Source organism: Myotis daubentonii, chromosome 14 (assembly GCF_963259705.1).
Source record: "Myotis daubentonii chromosome 14, mMyoDau2.1, whole genome shotgun sequence".
Lineage (NCBI taxonomy): Eukaryota > Metazoa > Chordata > Mammalia > Chiroptera > Vespertilionidae > Myotis > Myotis daubentonii.
Genome location: NC_081853.1, coordinates 41,856,442 through 41,880,506, shown reverse-complemented (window position 1 = coordinate 41,880,506; position 24,065 = coordinate 41,856,442). Strand labels below are relative to the sequence as shown.

At 38.5% G+C, this 24,065-nt stretch overlaps 1 protein-coding gene across 1 annotated transcript in view; it reads right to left on the bottom strand.

Annotated features, from left to right (window-relative positions):
* The window catches only part of RARB (retinoic acid receptor beta), a 646,552-nt gene extending 638,444 nt beyond the window's left edge, over window positions 1–8,108 (bottom strand). The window contains exon 1 of the mRNA XM_059664097.1: window positions 8,059–8,108. The gene's annotated coding sequence lies outside the window, so the exon portion shown is untranslated. The remainder of the gene's footprint in view (window positions 1–8,058) is intronic.
* Window positions 8,109–24,065: the final 15,957 nt, after the last annotated feature.

The window sequence follows — 24,065 nt, the reverse complement described above, 5'->3', positions numbered from 1 at the left end:
AGCACCTTGAATATTCCCTCATTCACTTAATATTGTTCATTCATTCAATAAACGAGGCGAGTAAGTGGGATTAGAGGAGTAACAGGGGACTAAATCATGTAGAGCCTCATAGGCCACTGTAAGGTCTTAGGCTTTTGTAAGAGTGAGAGGTCAGAAGCCATTGGAGGACTTTGACACAGTGTCATAATCTGATTAACATTTGAATAAGACCAACTTTACTAGTGAATCAGCAGTGGAAACAAGGTTATAGTCAGGAAGCTGTTGGAGTGCTCATGTTTTTTTTTTACTGCACCTGCTCTCATGTAATTCAACTTAGGAATGAATTTTATTAGAACACAGAATTAATTTTAGAAGCCGTGGTAAGACACTCAGTGTTCATAATAAACTGTCCTCTCTTTTATATCCAGTCCCTCCCCATGCATAGAATTATAGGGCATTGGCACTGCAAAAAAATCAGAGAGCCTACCTGATTGCCTCAGTTTATGGAATAGGGGGTTCAGTTTTGCTCATTCCTTGGTCAAGGCTCATTTTCCTTGCACCATGCTATCTTACTTATCCTCTGTTCAAATGTCTATTCCATTCACTATCACTCAAAAGCAATCTATACCATGTTTGTCCAAAAATTAAAAATGTCATTGCCTTGAAAGAGGAAGAAGGGCATTTCCAGGAAGCCACTTAAGTCTCTTTCAAAGCCTATGGTGCTAGATCATCCCTCAGTGAAAATCCCACTAGTTTTCAGGCTTTCTCATTTCTGTATTGGAGGGAGGGAGGGAGAGAGAGAGAAAGAGAGAGAGAGAGAGAGAGAGAGAGAGAGAGAGAGAGAGAGAGAAAGAGAGATTGACTATACTAAATTGGCTTTATCATGCTTTCCTAGGAAGAATCTAACCTTAAGATCTACCCAACTGTCCTCCTATACAACTTAACGTCAACAGGGCCAATGAATGTCATTCTCCCCACCAATCATTTCTTTGAAGTGTGTCCTATTAAAGCAGACACTATAGGTTCAGTGTATCCTTCCAGTTCACTGTAAATATGAACATATTCATAGTTATAGAACCTGGGTGATACTGAGAAAGTACCTCTGCTATAGTATAGAGCAGTGATGGTGAACCTTTTGAGCTCGGCGTGTCAGCATTTTGAAAAACCCTAACTTAACTCTGGTGCCGTGTCACATATAGAAATTTTTTGATATTTGCAACCATAGTAAAACAAATGCTTATATTTTTGATATTTATTTTATATATTTAAATGCCATTTAACAAAGAAAAATCAACCAAAAAAATGAGTTCGCGTGTCACCTCTGACACGCGTGTCATACGTTCACCATCACTGGTTTAGAGAATAACAGCTAAGAAAATCTGAGTTTCCACTCCCACACTTTCATAGTTCTACAACCTTTATTGAAGTAATGTGACCTTGTTTAGTCTGTTTATAGTATAGTCTGTCTATAATATGGGCCTATCAGGAGTGAGGAATAAATGAAATAACATGCATGTATCAAGCATTTAGCACAGAGCCTGGCACATAGCAAGCGCTCAATACATATTATTGCTGTTTAAGTCCTTATTTTAGTTATCATCACTATGAAGATGGGCATGAATCTTCAAAAATGGTACCTGAGTGCAGGAAGCAGACATGCTACCTTTGTATCATCTGGTGAGAAAGACCGCTTATTGGAAAGGGGTAATTCTAGATACAATAGTGTGAATCCACAAAGCACTTCTGCCAATCCCTTTCTTGTTGACATAAGGAAAACTGAAGCAAGAATCTTCAGGTTCTTAGGATAAGTTTGAGGTGATGGATACAAAGGGCACCAGATACATAAGGCAGGGGCAAAGTGATCGATTTAAATCCTCTATTGGTGATAACACCAAGGACAGAAGCTCAGATAGATCTTTCTATTTTATTCGGTATTACTTATATAAGGATGATAAAGAAAGGCAGTAAAAAAAAGATGAGGGATGGGAGAAGGGGAGGAAAAAAGGAAAGGTATAAGAGAATGTTAAGAAGTAAAAAGGGAGAATTAAAGAAGAAGAAGGAAGAAGCCAAATGGTGGAAGAGAAGGAAGAGAGAGAAATAAAAAGAGAAAGGCTGAGTCTACAGCCCAATGTAATCCCAAGGTAAAAGTCAGGATCAGCATCTTAAGACTAACACAGAATATAAGGTACATTTACAATTAAGCCAATTTTTCTTACATTCCTGAGCCTTTTTTGTGAATGAAATTTCCTCTATCTTTAAAGAACTGAAGCTTTAATTTTCCATGATCTTTAAATGCCAATGATATCACTGAGAAATTACTTGAGTCTTGTTTTCATGGTTACATGTACGTCACTGCTACCCTGTTGAAGTAAAATCTTACAACTCACAAATGAAGTGAATATAAAGTTAAATGTACTCAAGGATGTCCATTTTTCTAAAAATACCAGCCTCCTAGCAAAAGAGGGGAGGACTAAAATAACAAGCAATTTTAAATTTGACACTGATGATACTTATCACAATTATTTTGCTTTTATTTGCTACTATTTGTCAAAATATCTCTACACCAACATTTAATATTCTTGATACTATCTCTTAATTATATTTCAGATAAGTTTATTGATTAAATGTACTCTGTTGGATAAGAGAAAAGAAGTAGACCATTCAAGATTATAATTAAACTTTTTTTAGTGATATAACTTTATTTGACTTCCTTTTCCTAAAATTAAATGCTGCCATGGCCGGTTTGGCTCAGTGGATAGAGCATCGGCCTGTGGACTGAAGGGTCCCGGGTTCGATTCCGGTCAAGGGCATGTGCCTTGGTTGCGGGCATGTCCCCAGTGGGGAGTGTGCAGGAGGCAGCTGATCGATGTTTCTCTCTCATCGATGTTTCTGGCTCTCTATCCCTCTCCCTTCCTCTCTGTGAAGAGTCAGTGAAATATATTTAAAAGAATAAAAAATAAATAAATAAATGCACATACAGTATTCCAAATTCGGCAAAAAGTCAACAACCTGAAATTCCATAATCTGTTGTTTTGGTGTGGAAGCCAACCAAGGATATTTCCTCGCCTATAATTGAATTCCTCTATCCAACCTCTTAGTATTAAATTAGTAGGAAATCTTACAAGGTGGTTGCCCTTTATTGATGTCCAAGTCCGCAAGTCAGTTTAGCTTTAAATAGTGATGCTAATAATAACAGGTGAGAGGTGATAATTGGCTTGAACTCTGTGGGGGAGGGGGGGAGTTTACAATGGAAATGGACAAAGGCAGATATAAGCAGGGATAATAGTAAAACATACTTATCAGCTGGTATGGTCAAGTCACCGGCCAATCAGAATAGATGCAGATATAAACCACCAACACTGGTAGGCCTACCTGCATTTATCAGGTAAACCGCTCACACAGAACACATAGATGATGAATAATTATGAAATGTGTTGTTGGTAAAGTTTCTGGGTTTCATGATTGGGTGTATGGTGATGCCATTTCCCAAAATGAGGAAGACTGAATAAAGAATAAATTTAGTGTGTTGGTGGTAGAGGTAATATAGACTTTAATTTCTAACATAAAAAGTTATAGATGCTTATAAAAATTCAAATGAAGAAGTAGACAATTGAATAAATGTTTCTGGAGCTCAGAGGCCAGGTATGAACTAAAGACATAAATTGAATCAGCATATAGAGAAGATTAAAAATCATGAGAATGAAAATTTACTTAAAGAGAGGGGTATGGAGAGTAGATATAAGAAGAGGACACAGGCCCTAACTGGTTTGGTTCAGTGGATAGAGCATCGGCCTGCGGACTCAAGGGTCCCAGGTTCGATTCTGATCAAGGGCATGTACCTTGGTTGTGGACACATACCCAGTAGGGAGTGTACAGGAGGCAGCTGATCGATGTTTCTCTCTCATCGATGTTTCTAACTCTCTATCCCTCTCCCTTCCTCTCTGTAAAAAAAAAATCAATAAAATATATTTTTTTAAAAAGAAGAAGAGGACGCAGGATGAAACCCCAAGGTTGGAAAGAACCAACCTTTAGTTAGAGATGGAGCAATGAAGGAGGAGCCAAGTAAGAAATAATAAATCACAGTGAGGAAAGTGGGGATGTGTAGTGTCACAGAAGCCACAAAGTTACTATGCCAAAAAGATCACTTATAAAGAAAAGGAACCAGTGAACTATTCCAAATGCTCCCAGAAGCTGAGTGAGAATGCAGCTCGCTTGATCTTATCAAGTAATAGTTATAGCTGAAGCTTTTTCCTTAAGTGGTGAAGCCAGAAGCCACATTGGAATGAGATGGATAGAAAAGGAGAGAGGATGAGGAGATAACATATATAGAGACAAGACTCAACAAATTTGACAATGACATGGAACAGAGAAATGAAGTAAAGGATGTTGAAAAGTGTGGGGTCCAGAGTTTGTTTTGAATGTGGGAGATATTACAATGTGTTCACATGTCATCTTCACAAATCTATGATCCAGGGATGTTGCTTTCCCCCATTGATCAGATGAGAAAACTGAGGCTCAGAGAGGTTAAAAAATGTGACCCAGGTCTCCCAGCTAGGAAGAGGAAGAGGTAAAATTTGAACCCAAGTTATCTCCTTCCAAAGCCCTAAGATACACTGCCACTTATTACATTTTATCACCTTTATTTATCCACATAAATCTCCCTCACTTTTTAAATACAAGGACTGAGACTAACTCATCCTTGAATCCCCAGCACCTAGTGCAATATCTGGTAATTAATAATGGGCACTTAATAAGCATGTTTCAGAAATGAATAAATTAACCAAAAGTCAGATTCTGGCCTTTAAAACAAATAAAAAATACAGAACTTCTCTATAGAACAATGGTATTAAGAACATTAGAAATACAGAAAAATGGGACAGCCTTTGAAATATTTGGAATACTGTGAAAACATAAAGAGGTAGTGACTTTCATTAAGGCTGAATATAATACTTAAACCTGTATTCAAAATGTAATTTCTTCACACCATTGCATTTCCCAAGTTTGTAACCAGCCAAGTAGTCAAAAAGAACTTGCTCTAATCTTGCAGAATCACCAGTCTCTACAATAATAAACAACTCACTTGTCACTTATTTCCCCCCGGCACTTAAAATACATACAAGGTCCTTAATCCCACATGGAATCCATTCTCAGGTAATACTGATTTCACTGTGCTGTTCCACATAAGGCCAGCGTATTTGTAAGGAATGGAAAAGGTGCATTCAATCATTGTGATATTTTGTGTGGCTGGCAAGATAAATGGATTTTTAAAGCATTCATGTGATTGACTGATTCCTCCCAACCACTACCCATTCTACTCAGCTGTTTTGCTGGCATATTACTTCATATCTTTTAATACAGATATTAATCATCCTGTTAATCATATGAGTAAAGCAGTTTTTAAAAAGTTCCTAAGGTGAAAATCATGCGCAATATTTTTAAAATGTGTGAATGGACGTTTGTCTTAAAATGTTCATAGCTTTAAGTATCTGCTGAAAGAATTTTGTTTTGAGCTTCCTCCAATAAACATCTTCCTTCTCAGTTTCAGAAAATTTACACTTTGAATGTTTGACTAGAAAAAAAAAAGTTTTCCAGATTAACAAAACAGAGTACTTTGGATTGGTTTGGTTTAGTTTGGTTAAGATTAAGTAGAGAAAAGAAATTTAGGGTCTGCTCGTTGACTATTACCTGCATATTGTTAAAAACTACTTGAACCAAGTTAAATAAAATAAGGATGCCTAGGTAAGCTGAATTTGTGTTCTGATTATTTCCAGACATCTTCTACTGCTACAAAGTTTTTAAAAAAATCTTTTTTGTGCTTAATGTAAGGATTACCTGCCTACCAATTTCCTCCTAGTATATCTATAAGCATCAAGTATTTTTTTCCTAAAGGGGATATACTATACAATTTAGCTATTCATTTATGCAAATGATAGTAAACAGAATTATAAAGACAGATAATAAACAGCAAATGAGGTTATTTTGTTGCACGCTTTATGTTGTCAGAGTTCTGAGCATGGTTTAGTGGTTTCTATTCATGACTTTATATTACCAAATTACTCCCTGATGGTGTCTCAGATGTGCTTTTGTCTGCAAATGAGAAGGAATAAAATACCAGGACATTAACGTTAAATTACAATCGTTAATGGCGTAAATACGAAAATAATTACTGCATCATACCATCAATTGTTATGTGTTCATTACTGAAGTTCTTGTAAAGCCTTCATTTTCTTGTTACAATTATTTTTTCCCTTTATTTTTGTCTGGCTATTTTATAGCCCTGACAGTACTTTAGCAACATTCAGCAGTTACACAAGCCATTTAATCCTGCTCAAAGCTTCATTTAAACTTCATTTTAGCTGCATTTTATTTGTGTATATATGCCTTTTACTTCTTTCTGACAGTCAAAAGGTACTTCTGGAGTAGGTGCTGGAAAGATATGTCAAGGGAGATCATCTAAAACCAGCAATAAACTTCAGTGAAGGTTTCAGACCTACTTTAACATCGCTCGCTGCAATACCTTTTTATCCATCCAACTTGCTGCCCCTTCCTCTAAAATTTTAGCTTCAGAGTCCGCCCGCCCCCCCACCCCCCCCAAACAGCATCTCTTGAAAATTCACTTATAATTTCTCAGGCAAGATGCTTTAAAATCTCTGCTCTCTTCTTCCTCCAGTCTGGTTACCACTCATCACGGACTTCACCTGTCCTTCTCCTGCTCCTACTCATTCCTCTTTCCCAGTGTTTTCTCCCTAGCTGGCAGAAAACGGATCCCCTACACACACACATACACACAAACACACACACCAGGCGTCTGGCCTTCGGAGGTCGACCAAGTACACCCTTTTGTCTGCTCCACTCTGAGGCCATCACTTTGCTCCTGGCCTGCCAGCCTCAGGCAGGCAGTGGCAGGAAAACTCACCCCACTGTCTCCAACTGGGAGGGGGCAGGGTGGGAGGTCGGTGGGCCGTCCAGCATCCCTAGCTGCTGTACACACACACACACACACACACACACACACTCACACACACACACACACACACACACACTCATACACACAGAAGTCTTCTGTCACCTGTTCACTTTCAAAGCCAGCTCCAATGCTGGGTAAAACTTATCCCTCCTCCACCCCCACTCCCCACCTCCGGGAGTTCGGTCTACGAGGCATCCCATGCATAGCTTTTCCAAAATATCTGGGGGGGGGGGGAGTGCACACGGGATACTGCAATTACATACTATGTCCCTAGTACCTCTCCCTTCCTTTTTCCTTTCACCCATCTTCTCTGCGATCACACACACAGCCTTTGCATGCCAACACGCGTGCACAAGGAGCACCCCTCTCTGCTGACAGCCCAGGCTCCAGGCTCGGAGCCTCAGACTCCAAGGTTCTGTCCCTGTCCCAAAGCCAGGCGCCAAGCCCTTAGCCCTGACTCCAACTGCTGCCCTGTGCAGCTCAGCGCTGCCGGCTCCCTAACCCCAGCCCAGGCTCCAAACTTTTTATCATCATTTCTCCGGCCCCAAATGACGCGCATCCTGGAGGTTTGACACCCTAGTCCGGATCCCAGACCACACATGGGAATGGGGCGAGGACCGCTGTCCCCGTGGGCGCCAGGGCTCCAAGTGCCAGCCTCAGTGTACACAGGACCGCCCCGGACCTGGCAAGGATGCGAAGGGAGCTTGGGCGGATCCGGCTGGCAGGTGCAACTTGGCAGCGCCTCCGGAGTTCACGCCCTCGGGGACCGCGGGTTTGGCCTGATGAGAACAAAGCTGGAGTCCGGGGAGACTGTCAGACTGGAGGCGCTAAGACAATAGCAATAAAGGGAACTTGCAGGAGGACCGCTGCGCAAAGTTGTCTCGGAGTCCGATTGTCCTGGGATGGCAGCAGGCTCCTGCTGCAGACCCCAAACCCCCCTGGCCCCGGGCCCCGCCGCGATACAAGCAAAAACCCTGGCTCAGCTGCCCTTCCCTGGATGCTATGCAAATACCCCGGGCGCCGACACACAGCTTACGGCCCCAGGGACACTCCGGGACTTGGACAGCAGCTGCCGGGCGGGAAGACCCGCCGGCGCGCTCTCCTGCCTTTACCTTTCCGCGGGCTGCCTGGGAGTCCGCGGCGCGCCGCCCGCTGGCTGTGCCCTCAGCCCCTGCCTCCGTCGCCAGGAGCAGACAGCGGGAGCCGGCTCTCTGAGCCCCGCCCCCGGACGCCAGGCCCCGCCCCCGGGCGCCAAGCCCCGCCCCTCCACGCCGGCCTACAACCGCAGGGAGCCAAGCTGGCCCAGTGGGGTTTTCGCGCGCGCGTGCAGTGGCGATGAGGCAGCTACAGCTGCTCCCGCTGCAACCACCGCTGTCTTCGCCACGGCTGCTGAAGCATCATCCCACAGACCAAAATGCCCCGAATTGTCAAGAGGGTCTCCGCACAACAGAGGATGAGAAATGCTCTCTGGAACAGGGCAAGTATGGTCCATGCACCTGCAGCATCAGCGTGCCCAGAGCTTGCATTGCACTTGATGCAAATTTCTGAGCTCCACCCCAGACCAACTGAATCAGAATCTATGGGGGTGAGGCCTAGCACTGAGTATTTTAACAAGCTCCCGGGGTGATTTCAAGTACATTGAAGTTGGAGAAGCACTGCTCTTTTGCTCAAGAACTAAGAGGCTGATCAGATGCAATTCTAAAACCCAGGAGCCCACCGGGGCCAAGGATTTAACTTGGCAGTGTTTGCAAAACCAGGGAGTACATTGTCTGCACCCTGGGTGTCATTCATCTTGCTTTATTGACTGCGAAGTCTTTAGAGATAAACAGAGGGGGGAACGCATTTACTTCTGATCTGACAGCTCTAATGAGCTCGAGGAAGAATTATGTAAACATTATTAAGTGTAATAAACACGTGTCGCCGGCACCAGGCAATCTTCTCTGGAGTTGGCAAAAGCCGGCACGAGCCAACGTTTTATTCATAATGTCTTTTTAACTTTATGTTGCCTGTGTAATAGGCCTTTGGCTTTGCTGTTGCCCAGACGGAAAATCATTACCCCCGTAATGGATGAGCCAGTTCAAAAGGAGAGCCACTGAGATGCTGAGCACTTTCATTCATAAATGCTACGTATCAGAGACGGGAAACCATCTCCTGCCAATGTGGCCATCTTAATTATCCGACTCTTGTCCAGGCTTCTTGTTTCAACTTCCTCAGTCACAACACGACTTAAACTAAAAAACCAAACAAATGTTAGCTATTCCATCACTTTACCATGTTATTTGCAGTGAACTTGCCCTCCTTATTTTCTACTCTACTTTCTACAGCTTCAGGTCTTATTAACTAAGTACTGGAGGACATGGTGGTGGTCTGTCAGGCGGAGAACAGCAGAGGGCTCTTTGGCTTCCACTGCCAGCTCCAGGAACTGAGTCTGGCTTTGAACCCCTAATTTTGGTCGATTTGGAATCACAGGGACAATGGTGGCAGAGCTCCATTCTTATCCAACTCCCTGTCAAGGGTAGGTTTCTTAGGTCAGGCTGCAAGGAGCAGGCCCTAAGTGAGGACTTATTAAGGAATCCTGCCCTAGTCAGTTTGGCTTAGTAGATAGAATGTTGGCCTGTGGACTGAAGGGTCCCGGGTTTGATTCCAGTCAAGGGCATATGCCCAGGTTGTGGGCTCAATCCCCAGTGTGGGGCGTGCAGGAGCAGCCGATCAATGATTCTCTCTCATCATTGATGTTTCTATCTCTCTCTCCCTTCCTCGCTGAAATCAACAAAAAAAATTTTTTTTTAAGAAATCCTGCAAGAGATTAAGAAAGTTCTCTCAGGAGAAACCACACAGGGAATTGATGAGCAGAATAGGGAAGAAGAGAAAGCCACACACAAAAGTCTGGAAGTAGGGCTTGTTCAGACTCTCTGGGGAAGCTCATGAGTTTAAGTTAAGCCTCTGAGTCTAAATGGCACCAACTGAATTAAGAGGGCTTTGATATCCTTTTGATATTTCTTTTCTAGACAGTATATTTTCTGGACAGTTAACAACCTCCTAAGGGAAAAAACTTCTTGGTACTTCAGTAGGCTCCAGTGGCTTGAGGGCTGTTCCTTCAAAGAAAGTCACGGTTGCTAGCTCTTTAAAGCAATGGAATCAGAAATTTGGGGGAGGTGAGATGTCACACAAAAATAGTAAAAATGATTTGAGGTTATCTGGGTTGAGCACTGACGTAGTTTCTGTATATCTGAGTTTCCCATTTGGGACAATAGACATGAGCTGAGTGTTTAAAAAAAAACCCACGAGGGGTTAACATGGGGCAAGGGAGGCTCAGCAGCAAGCCACTATGGAATGTTCTATGGGGTCAGGTGGTGGGGGCATTGAGGGGCCTGGGTAAGCCGAACTTGTAGGCCAACTTGGCAGTGTCCTCATAAGTTTGTTGCCTGGGGAAGCCAACATTTGATGCCTGGCATGAAAATATAGAAATGATCAGCCCATCTTAGCCAGAGAGACTGTGACAACCCACACAGGGCAACTAAATATAGAATGAGTATTCCCCTCCCCGCTTTCTGCCCTCCCAGCTCCTAAGACCAGAGAAAAAAGGAATTATACTTTGAATATAGAAGGAAAAAGGTATCCCCCAAACCAAACATTGGTTCTCCTGGAATCCTAGGTGCTGCTTTGATAAGAGAAAGAAGTTATGCCCCCTACCAACTAAGGCTCCTTATACTTAAGACTGGCCTGTGATCAGGGAAAGCATTCTGAACTGGAGCTAAAACTGGAAATTTAAACTTGATGAACTTTCAATACATGTGAGTGAGTAACTGAAAGTGAGCCATAAGTTAAGAAATCTGTCTTGTTGAATGGTCTGCTATCAGGTAAGGAAGAGAGATTTCACATATGCATTTGGAACCAGTGGCCTGAAAGTAATACAGGATGTCCCTCCAAAAAATATACACACATTGAATGATTATAAAGTCAGTGATTATGAATATAGAGTTCATTTTCAAAATTTAAAAGAATCTACAGAAATGAATAATTTTTTTGTCAATGCGTTTTTAAACCGATGACCATTCTGGTTTAGGTACTGCTGATGATGCAAAGCAATGGAATCACAAACATCAAGAATCATTTTGTTCGGTATTTGTGCACCCTCAATTCATCAACTGTTGCCGGTTTTGTACCCTAAACTTTATTTTTTTATGGATTTCCCATAAAAAAAATGTCTAGTGGCACTTTAGGATATATTTTTTTTTGTTCAAAATTTAGTCTGGCTTCACCCATTATTTCAAATCAGTTAAAACCAGAAAAGGAGTGAAAATTGAGTTATCACCTGTTGAAGTGTATATACATTCTGGGGGAGATGCCCTATAATAGTATAATAGTTTCATGTTTACACTTTAGTTCGTGTAGTAAATCAGTAATCATTGGAACTGTTTACTTCTCCTGGCTGCCTCCTGTGACATGTCCTCAAGTAACCTCCTCTACCTTAGGTGAGGCTCCTCACCGGTGTTGACTGGGATGGCTGTGGTCAGGCAAGATTCGTCCACTGCTTGAGGACACATCCTGCCTGATTGTCATATGCCCTAAAATGTTGGAGATATTAGCAAGGCAAGGCACAGAGGAAACGCTATAATATAATTACATGTGGTTAAACACCATATCTAAGCCTAATTGTTTTAATTTCTTTTAAGATAAACCATCAGCTTAGAAATAGGCCTAGGATGTCTTCCTCTACTTCGTTTTCATTTGTAAGTTCTTTAAAATATCTAGATAAATACTCCATTTTTATGTTGGTTAGGATGTGTGGCTCTAGTTATACACCCATGGGTTCCACACTTGGGGAAACTGTTGTGGCCACCCATTGGAAACTGGGGCTGATGATAATTTGAAGCTGAGAGGATCTGGTTTTGCAGATGTTGCCATTTTGCCACCATACAGATGGCAGATTGATTTCCACTCATATTTGAAGGCTCTGCATTGTTCCAGCTAGAAATGCCAGCTCAAGTTTTCTCTCCGAAGCTCCCAATTCTGCCCTCTAGTCCAATTCTATTCCCAGACCTTACTGGCTTCGTTTCCCACTTGGACCATGACTGTAAGATAAGATACACAGTACATCCTGTGCTGAAACAGAGTGTGATAAATATGATTCATTAAACACAGTGTACATCAATATCAGGTCAGGCTAGAAAATATATAGCATAATGAATAGTCTACAGTTTGAGATTCAAGAAAGTGCAGTCGTCCCATGGAGGGTTTTCAGTGGCATCATCAATCATGGAAGTAAACGTGGAGTGGTTTGTGGTATTACTAGAATACCATAACGATAGGCTATTTTCCACTTGCTTCTCACTCCTCCACAAACTCTCACCTGCTTTCCTTAATGATGATAAAAATCAACCTACTACCTATGAGTATCCAGCAATTACCATTTCCCCCTATTGATACAACCCCTTAGGGTGTCAATTAGTGCATATTATTTTCCAAGAATAATTTGATAGGTTATCAAAGTTTAATCAATGATCACAGTCTTAGACTTTGATATCACAGAAGGAGATGAGTTACGCATCTCCCAAAAAATAGAATAGTTTTTTTGGGGAAAGCACAAGATCTAACTCACTGCCCACTTGAAAAAAAATTATTCCCTGATATTTCAAATTATTTCTTAAAGGAACAGTTTTCAGGGAATTAATAATAGTGATGGTGAAAATGTGAGTCTATAGAGAAAAATAAGTATTATGAAGGATGAACTATGTCTCTAATACAACTGATTCACAGAAATGTATGTGCATAAATTTACTTGTTGAATTTAGCTGGATTAAACAATTGTTTTGAAAGATGAACTTTGAGCTACCTGCCATATAATTTAACTCACATTTTTCATATTCAAATGAAAAACACAAATTTCAGTCCACAAAATATTTACCCAAGTGCCTACTATATGCAATGCAATTTGCTACCGGTAAATGCTTTAAGGAGTTCAGAAATAAATTATTTCCTCAAAAATTTCAAGCTTATTTTCCTTATTGTAAAATGGCACTACAACCAAAAGAAATATGGAAGGAAAAAGGAACACAATGCATAACTCTTATTTTCCTAATAACAATCCCTTACTTTAATTTTTAATTCATACCTATGCACATTGTAATCCCAACAATGTGATCCATTGTATGTATACTCATGGATCACAGTCACAGTGTAGGCATTTTTCTATGGCACAGATTCCCTCATCTACTTTTTTTTTTTTTTGCCCAAATGGCATGCTTATCCTAAAATTAATATGCAAATGCAAGGGACCCAGAATAGCCAACACAATCTTAAATAAGAAGAACAAATTAAGGGAGGTCTCACTTTTCTATTTCAAAACTTACTACAAAGCTATAATAATCAAGCCTATGTAACACTGGCATAGGATAGACATATAAGTTAATAGTTGAGAAAACAAAGTCCAGAAATAAATCTGTACATTTATGCTCAATTCATTTTTCACAAGAGTGCCAAGATCACCCCACAGAAAAAGAATAAGTTTTTCAACAAATGGGACTGAGACAACTGGATATCCATATTCAAAAGAATGAATTTGGACCCCTACCATATGCCATATACAAAAATTAACTCAAAATGGACAAAAGATTTTAATGTAAGAGCTAAAACTATAAAATTTTAGAAGTACACACATTAGTAAATATCTTTTACTTTGAATTTGTCAATGGTTTTCTATCTATGACAGTAAAAGCACAGGTAGCAAAAGAAATAAATCGATAACTTGAACTTCATCAAAACAGAATACCTTTGAGAATCAAAGGACATTGTCAAATATTGAAAAGACAGCCCATAGAATGGAATAAAATATTTGCAAATCTTATATATGATATTGTCTTGCATCCAGGAGATGTAAATAACACAACTCAACAGAAAAAACGGACACATAATAAAATTTAAAAATTGTAAAAAATTTTGAGTAGACATTTTTCCAAATAAGATGTGCAGATGGTGAGTAAGCACAAAAATGATGAACAACAGTATATGTTGGTGAGGACGTAGAGAAATTGGAACTCTCATCTATTGCTGGTGGGGATTCAGCCATGAAATGGAATAATGTACTGATACATACTATAATGTGGATGAACTTTCAAAACATTACAAGTTAAAGAAAGAAGACACAAAGGACTTATACTGCATGGTTCCATTTATATGAATGGTTCAGAATAGGCAAATCCAGGGGGACAGAAAGTAAATTTGTGGTTTTCAGGGGTTGGCGGTAGTGGGGAATGAATGAGGACTGATTGCTAATAGGTATAGGTTTTCTTTGTTGTTGTTTTTTCTTTTACTTAGACTTCATATTTTAGAGAAGTTTTAGGTTCACAGAAAAATTAAGCAAAAGGTACAGAGATTTCCCATATACCCTTTGCCCCCACATAGGCAAAGCCTTTACTACTATCAAAATTCCCCACCAGAGTGTTAATATTTTTTAAAATTGTATACCATCCAGATAGACTCAACCCCTTACTCCTTCAAGGCTACACCCTTGAAGCAGCTCCTACTGTGGGCATACATTCCAAGGACAGGGGAGGGGTTGAGGAGCCTCTGGATGCCTGGGATCTCTTCACAAGTCAACCCAAGGTCATGTCTTCTCGATTACCCTCTCCAACAATGGTATATACCCTCAATATGATGTGATGAGAGTGGCACTTGACCTCTATGATTTTCCTCCCCAAAACTCATAGCCCCAACCTAATCATGAAATAAATCAAATTTCAATTGAAGGAGCAGTCTACAAAATACCTAACCAACACTCCTTAAAACTGTCAAAGGTATCTACAACAAGGAAAGTCTGAGTAACCGTCACAGCCAAGAGGAAGCAAAGAGAATGAGGACAAAATGCAATTGATATCTTGGATGGCGTCCTGGGACAGAACAAGAACATTAGGTAAAAACTAAGAAAATCTAAGTAAATTATGGACTTTGGCTAATAATAGATCAATAATGGATCAATATTGGATTATTAATTATAGCAAATATACTATACTAATATAAGATGTTAATAATAGGGGGAAATGGGTACTGTATCATGGGAACTCTCTGTACTATCTTCATAATTATTTTGTAAATCTAAATTGTTCTTAAAAATAAAGTTTATTTTAAAAACAAAACTAACAATTATTAAAATAACTAATATTTATGGAGTCACTCATTGTTCCTGTGTAGTACTGAGTCTAAACTTTAAGTTTCACTACTTGAATGCTATTTTGAACACAATTCTTTCCCATTCTTGAGTTTTTCTATTTGATTTACTCCATAATTAGAAAATCAGGGACATCCTTTTCTGGCATTTTTTCAACAAGGTTCTTGGGGTGGTTACATTTATTGATCTATCCATGCCTGACAGTCTTTTGTTGTTGTTGTTGTCCTTTGCTGTAAACAATACCATAAGCAGGAACAGATATGATTAGAAACAAGTGATATTTGCCCTAGAAATTCTATAGAGGTTCCTCCTTCTTTTCTAACATTTGGATTCTTATTTAATCTGATTGAGTTTTCTCTTTGGGTAATATGATATTTATCTCTGGTAATTTATTATTTTAAATTAAAAGAGGTACATTAGAAAATGCTTGGATATGGACCATTTTCAGTAATGGGGTTTAATACTTTTAAGAGTGCTTTGATCAGTCTTATGATTTTCTGGGAAATTTTCTCTATTTTTAAATTTATAGCAGACAATATTTGCACTTCTTCTTTCTATCTAACAGAACCTCAATTTTATTATCTTCACTCCTCCCTCAACTTTGTTTCAGAGGAGGTAAGAGGGTAAAACATAATTGGTCTAAGTCAACCATGGTGGCCCCTTTCCTGAACTGGGGGCATGAGCCTGGGATGCAATTTCAGTCACTGAGTCAAGAGGAAAATTGTGTGTTTGTGTGTCCCAGGATGATGGGCAAGGGGGGCACATGAGAAGAGGTTCTCTTAACTGACAACAAAAAAAGATACAGTATTAGTTCTGCCTTTCTGACCACCATCCTATAACAGCTAGGGTTATAATATGAAAAATGCAGTGAAAACATGAAAAAAAGCTTGACAATGCTGTTTAGCCCCTAAATTAACCTAACCTGGAGCCGATCCTATTTCCAAACTTCTTGTTTTAAAAAATAACACAAATTATTGCTTCAATTATTTTGAATTATTTTATTTTACTTACAGACAAAAGCATTATAATATATTTTAATGCTCTTTTATCTCTTCTCTTCTTGTTCCCCTGTTCCTAATCATTTATATAATCTTCTGTATATATTTAAAGAACTTTTTAAAAATTAAAGGTAACATATTTTCAGAATATAATACAAAATATAAACATAGATTATAATGAATTATTATAAAGCAAACACTACTGTAAACACCACTTTGGTCAAGAAATGAAACATAACTAGCTCCCCTGAAGGCTCAGCATTCCACCCTCCAATCACAGTCCTTCCCTTCCCCGTGGCATCAATCACAGTCCTAATTTCTACAATACTCACTTGTTTTTGTTTTGCTTTTCCAGTTATTCACGCAACCTTAAACAATACAGCTTAATTCTTTTGCATTTTGTATGATTGTAAATATATATGTATTATTTTAAGACTGCTTTCTTTCACTTATGTGTGTGAGACTTACCATGCCATGTTGAGTACAGTTTATTATTTCTGTTGCTTTGTAGTACAGTATTCCAACATATGAATCTATTGCAATTTTCTTATCCATATGCTGTGGATGGATAATGAATTGTTCCTATGTTTTGCCTATTGCAAACAATGCTGCTGTGACTGTTGCTGTATATGTATCCTGATGTTAACACCCACTTTTCTGGGGGTATGCACTTTCAGTGGACGTACAAGATTATAGGGTATGTATTTAGTCAAATTTACCAAACAAAATGCCCGATCATTTTCCAAAGTGATTATGCTCCCTGATTAAGTGCATATGAGTCTTCTGTTGTTCACATTTTTGCCAACATTTGGTATTATCAAATTTCAAAATTATTTACCAATCTCTAGTGTAGAAAATATTACTTCATTGTGATTTTGCTTTTTATTTTCTTGGCTATCCAGGAGGAAATTTAAAACATTGCCCTTTTCATACATTAATGTATTTCCTTGTTTGCTAAATGCCTATCCTAGACTTTTCTGTGTTTCAGTGAGGCATTTATCAAAAAGAATTCTGATTTAAAAACTTTAACATTGACAGCATGGAGCCTTTAAAAGAACTTGGCATTGTTAAAGTGAATATAACTCATCATTCCCAATGCACTTAAAAATCATTTCACTTGGACTTTGAACCCCTTTTAACATTTCGCTGCCAAACCAAGACAATAATTAATTGTAAATGCTAGAAAAAAATTAATACACTTAAATTCATTAGTGCATCTATATCCGGAAGATGAATTGTACAAAGCTCTTAGCTACAATCTGTAAAATATGTTGTAAATACTTTTGAAACTCCTTTGGGTGGTGTGTAGACTTAAATTTTATTGTTAAAATATCTGAGATATCACAATCTGTCTTTTAAGTATAGGTTGAAAATTGTAGTAGATTGTTATTATATTATAGAAATACAGAAAGATTAATGGCAAAATCATTTATTGAGTTTATTTCCAATAAGCAAAGGTCCTGGTGAAAACTGGTTTAGGAAGTTAAACCCTATTCTTAAGAAATAAAGAATTCCAGCCCTAGCTGGTTTTGCTCAGTGGATAGAGCATCAGCCTGCAGACTGAAGGGTCCCAGGTTGGCTCGATTCCAGTCAGGGGGCACATGCCTGGGTTGTGGGCTCGATACCCAGTTAGGGGTGTGCAGGAGGCAGCTGACCAATGATTCTCTCTCATCATTTATCTCTCCCTCCCTCTTCCTTCATCTCTGAAATCAATAAAAATATTTTTTTTAAAGAAACAAAACTCTCTACCTGAATTAGGCATAATTTGTGGACTCCATAATTTGTAGATGTGATTTGTTGAAATCTCAAAATAATTGAGTTATTTTTCTCTATTGAAAGATATTAATATTTTAAAATATAATGCCTAATATAGCACAAATATGTAAATATATAGGGCTCTCATGACATAATTATATGTTTGCATTTGTATAAATACAAAATATTGACATTAATTAAATTGTGAAGCAACTTGTAGGTTAACATATTTTTACTCAAATAGATTTAATCCATGTTATAAAAAATTCTGAAGGAATTCTCTATTTTGATCATGTATATGGTATGTGTATATATGCTAGGAGTTTTTAGGTGTTTTGTTTTATTTCTTTGGAAGGTTATTTGAAGCATCCTAATAAGCTATCTGTGTTTACTTGTTAACATGTAAACACTGGTATTTAGTAGGAAATCTTATGATCAGTTGGAGGATTGAACTATATGAGCTTTAATACTTTTTTTAACACTCTCATGTCATGTTTGGAATGAGCCAAATTTTATTTAGTAAACATTTATTGAGTGCAAAAAAAGAAAGTCATGAAGTTTCATAGCAAACTGGTTTAAAATATTCATCTGAACCTGAGAGCAACTTCAACTGTTGACCATGACAAAGTAACTGGTACCAGACATGCCCTCTTGAAAATAAATAAATATAAAATTAGAAAATATATGAAGTCATTATTTTCCTAAAATTAACAATAGGCTGAACAAGATGGTCAGCCTTGGCAGCACATAAATATTAGAGATGAGCCTCATAGTCGGCCCTTCACCTCAGCTTCCCAATGGCAGGAAAGTGGAGCTGGTGGTCTCATTGGTCTGAAGAGAAAGGGATTGATGATCCAAGATGCTGAGATGCCTGCAATGTACAAGATCTTTTGCCTTAGAAAAGAAGCTATGCTGATGGGGGCATAGGAACAGTGTGTGGGGATTAACTGCTGGCCAAAGGCTGGGATGTATATGTGCAGAGGGAGACTTAGCAAGGCCTCCCAAAGATTGCTTTTTTTAGGGTTGAGAGCTACTAGTAAATAGTAACACTAGAGGGCCTACAGTTCTGGAATTAATTGGGAGTCTCAGCCAAAGTAAAGAGACTTCAATCATCACTCAGTTGAGACCTCAGAGAAATTATGTCCTGAGCATAAGAACCATGCTGTAGTATAAGCATGTCCTAGGATGAAGTTAAACACTAAGTATAAATACAATTCTAATCAAGAATTCTCATGTTACATTATGGCTATAATAGCAAAGCTCAGTGAATATACTAACAACCTCGGCACTGTGCACTTTAAGGGTGACTTTTTATGGTATTTGAATTATAGCTCAATAAAGTTTTTTAAAAGAAGAAAAGAATAAATATAAGCCTGACAAGAACAAAAGTATACACCAATAATTTACCTGCCAGCCACAGAAAAATCAACATTGATTAAGGCACAATATAATTCATATTCCCTATAATTTATAATCCATAATATCAAGCATATAGCAAAAGTTACTAAAGGTAAGAAAACAGAAAAAAAAATGTGAACCATATTTAAAAGAAAAAGTAGCCTATAAAAATCAATACCAAATATCCAGATGTTGGACATAGCTAACAGGGATTTTAAAACAGCTTTTAAAAATATTTTAAAGGACACGATGAGTGAAAAGATGGGTATCTCAGAATAGAAATGGAAATTATAAAAATGAACCAAATGGAAAGTGTAGAATTGAAAAGTATAAAAATTTTACTTGATAGTTTTAAGCAAAGATTGACAACAGGGGAAGAAAAATTCTTGACTTCAAGGAAAGCTCAATATGCACTTATGCAATTTAAAGAACAGAGAGAAAAAAATATAGAAAAAATGAATGGTATGAGATATATGGAATGATATCTTAGAAGGAAAGGAGAGGAGAGGAAGAGAAAAAGAAAGAAGAGGAGGAGGAGGATAAGGAAGCAATGGAGGAAGACGAGGAGGTGGAGGAGGAGGAGGAGGAGGAGGAGGAGGAGGGAGAGGATGATGAGAGAATGATGCAATAAAGAATGTTTTAAAAATAATGACCAAAACTTTCCTGTGCTTGATATAAAAGCACAGCTCACATTGCTCTTTTTAAAAAATCTAAACAAAATCATTCAAATTTAAAATAGTGGGAATGAATGTTCATTATATGTTGATTATTTTTGTCCTTGAATTTTCCATCAATTTGTAGAAATAGATGGAAAAAAACCACCACAGACTCATGAGGGTAATGTGCTAAAGTTCAGAATATTCAAAGCTTGTCTGAAATAACCACTTGTGACTATAAATCAACATAAGTATTCAACAATTAAATCTATGATTAAATATTTTAATTATAAAACATTTAATTTCATTTTATAAGCTTAAGCTTATATTCTTTATAGCTGATGATCACAGAATTCTTTATAAGTGATATATGATAAAGAATGGCTACAACTTTAGAATATTCATCAAGAAACATATATATTGTCCAGGCTGTGTGACTCAGTGTTTGAGTGTCAGCCTATGAACCAGGAGTTGATGGTTTGTTTAGATTCCAGGCACATGCCTGAGTTGCCAGCTTGATCCCCAGTAGGGGGTGTGCAGGAGGCAGGAGGCAGCTCATCAATGATTCGCTCTCAACATTTATGTTTCTATCACTCTCTCCTTCTTCTCTGAAATCAATTAAAAATATGTTTTAAAAAGAAACATATGCATCAGTGGTAAGTCACATTTGACTTGTACAATGCCCATGGACAAAGAGCAACATTTTAGCTGAGTACATGTAAAATGTGTAGGTACATGAAACTCTGATTTTAAAAATTAAATAAAATCCACAGTAGACCACTATATTGAATTCAAGTTTCTCAGATTAAAAAATTATTTTCCTTATTTTGGTTTAAATTTACAATTTCTACTGTTTTAAAGTTTAGTTTCTTAATAGCAAGCAATTAGCAATTCAAACTGACTTCATCAGAACAAAGTTCAGTAAGAGGCTTATAGAATTACTAGTGGCCCAGTGCATGAAATTTGTGCACCCTCTCCAATCTGGGACCCTCGGGGGATGTCCGACTGCTGGTTTAGGCCTGATCCCACAGGGATTGAGCCCAAACCGGCAGTCGGACATCCCTCTCGCAATCCAGGACCACTGGCTCCTAACTGCTCACCTGCCTGCCTGCCTGATTGCCCCTAACCACCCTGCCTGCTGGCCTGATCACCCCCAACTACCCTCCCATCCTGGCCTGATCATCCCTAATAGCCTCTGCCTCGGCCCTGCCACTATGGCTTTGTCTGGAAGGACGTCTGGAAGGTCTCCCGGCCTAATTAGCATATTACCCTTTTATTAGTATAGATAGGGAAGACAGAAGGAGATTGAAGAAGTGAAAAGAAGCAAAGAAACTTTAGAAAGTGTTGGTAACATGGGTTGATCCAACTTTGTTATTTATTTATTGCTGTTTAACTTCCAAATGTCATAACTCAAAATGAATAATGACATTGTTGTAGTTCACAGTTTCAATGGCTAATAATTTGGGAGCGCCTTGGCCAAGCATTTCTGGCTCAGGGTTTCTCATGACGTTGCCATAGAGGTGCTGATTACAGCTACAGGCATCTGAAGGCTAACGAGGCTTAGAAGATTGACTTCCAAGGTGGTTCACTCACATGACTATCAAGAGTACGAAAGATTTTAGTAGAAGCCTCAGTTATCCTTCATGTGGGATTCTTCCAGGTCTCCTTGAGTGTCTTCACACCATGGTGGATAAGAAAGAGAGAGAGAGAGAGAGAGAGAGAGAGAGAGAGAGAGAGAGAATAAACAAAGTGAAAGTTGTAACCTTTTCATGACCTTGCTTTCAGAGTTACATTTTACGTCCAATTATACATTGTATTCATTAGAAGCCAGTCACTGAGTATAGTCCAAATTCAAGGAGAAAGGAATGAGATTTCACCTTTTAAAGGAAGGAATGTCAAGGAATTCAAAGACATATTGAAAGCACCACAAAAGTCACCTCAGGGCTGCCATTGAAATGAATCAGCCCCAACTATTTTATTCTGGTTTTATGCCACTCTTGTACAAATTAAAAGTGAAGAGAAGGTCATGTTGTCACATGTTTTGACATGTTTTGTTCATGGATCTACTCTTTGGTGAGAGAGTGGTGAGACAACTTGGTTTACATTTCAACTAAAACTGCACATAATAGAATTTTATAATTCCCTAAAATGAATTAAGGGTTTTATTATTTTTTTGGGTGTGAAATACCAGGATGTTAGGCATAAATAGTAAAAGTCCACAATATATGGCAAGAATAGATTTTAAAATTACTCATATAAAGTTAAAGTTAAATGTATCATATATTTATATGCCAAATATAGTCCCATACCATGTTGCATATTCTGTAGCTGGCACAGCACTAACAGCAGGGTTTACATGATTTAAGACTTCCTGTATTGCTTTTCAATCCAATAGGTCAAGCACCGCTAGATTTTCCATCTTACACAACTATGGATTTCCATTCTTCTTCAATTCTTTCTCTGAGCATACAGTGTAACTGCTCATTAAATTGCTTCTTCTTCCAACTGTATTTCAATTAGTGGTAACATTTTTCTGAAACAAACTCTTGAAATGAATTTACTACCAATAAAAGAGTTCTTACTATCGAGATGAATAAGATCTTCTTAAAAATCTGTCTGAACTGACACTGTTAACCCAATAGGGCAGTGATGGCGAACCTTTTGAGCTCGGCGTGTCAGCATTTTGAAAAACCCTAAGTTAACTCTGGTGCCGTGTCACATATAGAAATTTTTGGAACTTTGCAACCATAGTAAAACAAAGACTTATATTTTTGATATTTATTTTATATATTTAAATGCCATTTAACAAAGAAAAATCAACCAAAAAAATGAGTTCACGCGTGTCATAGGTTCGCCATCACTGCTATAGGGTATAAGAAATTTTAATAACATTCCTTCCCTTGGTGCATATGAAACCTGGAATCATTTCCACCTGTTTCTCTTTCCTCCCCTCCCTTCCCCTCCCTTCCCTTCCCTTCCCCTTTCCTCTCCTCTCCTCTCCTCTCCTCTCCTCTCCTCTCCTCTCCTCTCCTCTCCTCTCCTCTCCTCTCCTCTCCTCTCCTCTTCTCTATTTCTGCTCTTCTCTCTTTCTGCTCTTCTCTCTCCTATCCTGTAGGAATCCATCAGCATGATGTGAGGACCCTCAGCCATCCTGGAAGAGTCCCACATGAAGATTTTGGTGCAGCTTGCTGGAGCGCAGTGAACAATTGGGCAACACAGAGCATGCAGCATATACTTAATCAATAATTCAACAACAACAACAAATAAATAAAAGTAGCTCTTGGTTTAACCCTCCAAGAATCTGTCAGTAACAAAACATTGAAAGTAAAAGAAATAACTTTCTATTTCTTTGAGTAAGTGATTTTTGAAGGATGAATATAAATGTTCAGTGTTATAGTCAATATTTCATCTTGTAGTCCCATACATTTTCTTGAAATCTTAGGAATATATTGAAGTGTAAGAAAAGAAAGGAGGGATATCCCCTATTTATACATGGACAGATGAAGCAGGTATCTACTAACATGCCTTCAAAAGGGGATACAGTGAGAATTGTAAAGAAACAGGGTTGAGGAGGGCACTAATGTGACATCCACTTGGTTTGGAACTTCCAAGTCAACTTATAAATAAGAAATAATAACCATAATACCTACCTCTCAAAAGACAGAAATGAGGCTCTGAGGTCAGTAATGTGAGAGGAGTGTACATGACACTCTTTTTACTCTGAATCTAGGAACAATTATTCCCACAACACAGAAGACAATAAAACCTATTTGAATATGTATTCTTTTTTATGTCAGTTCGACTCATCATTTTAGTGGGAAATGAAACCAATTCAAGCTAAGGTTACATCTCATCTAGTGTGAAAGAATAGGGTAGAGTCCCAGGAGATAACACTTTCACACATAGCGAACTCAAGGACTTAAATAACATTATACTAGTACTTGCTTCTGTACTGGACTCAGATGACCATAATGTACTTTCCATTTTGCTAAGACAGTGCTTTTCTAACCATGCTCCTTAGACTTCCCTACATTCCTCAGAGTTCTTCAAGGATGGGTGAAGGCTGTTGGGTCTGGGCCCTTCAGCCACATCGTGTTCTATCCCAAAAAAGAACAACCCCAATTGTACCTTTTCCATTCAGAATT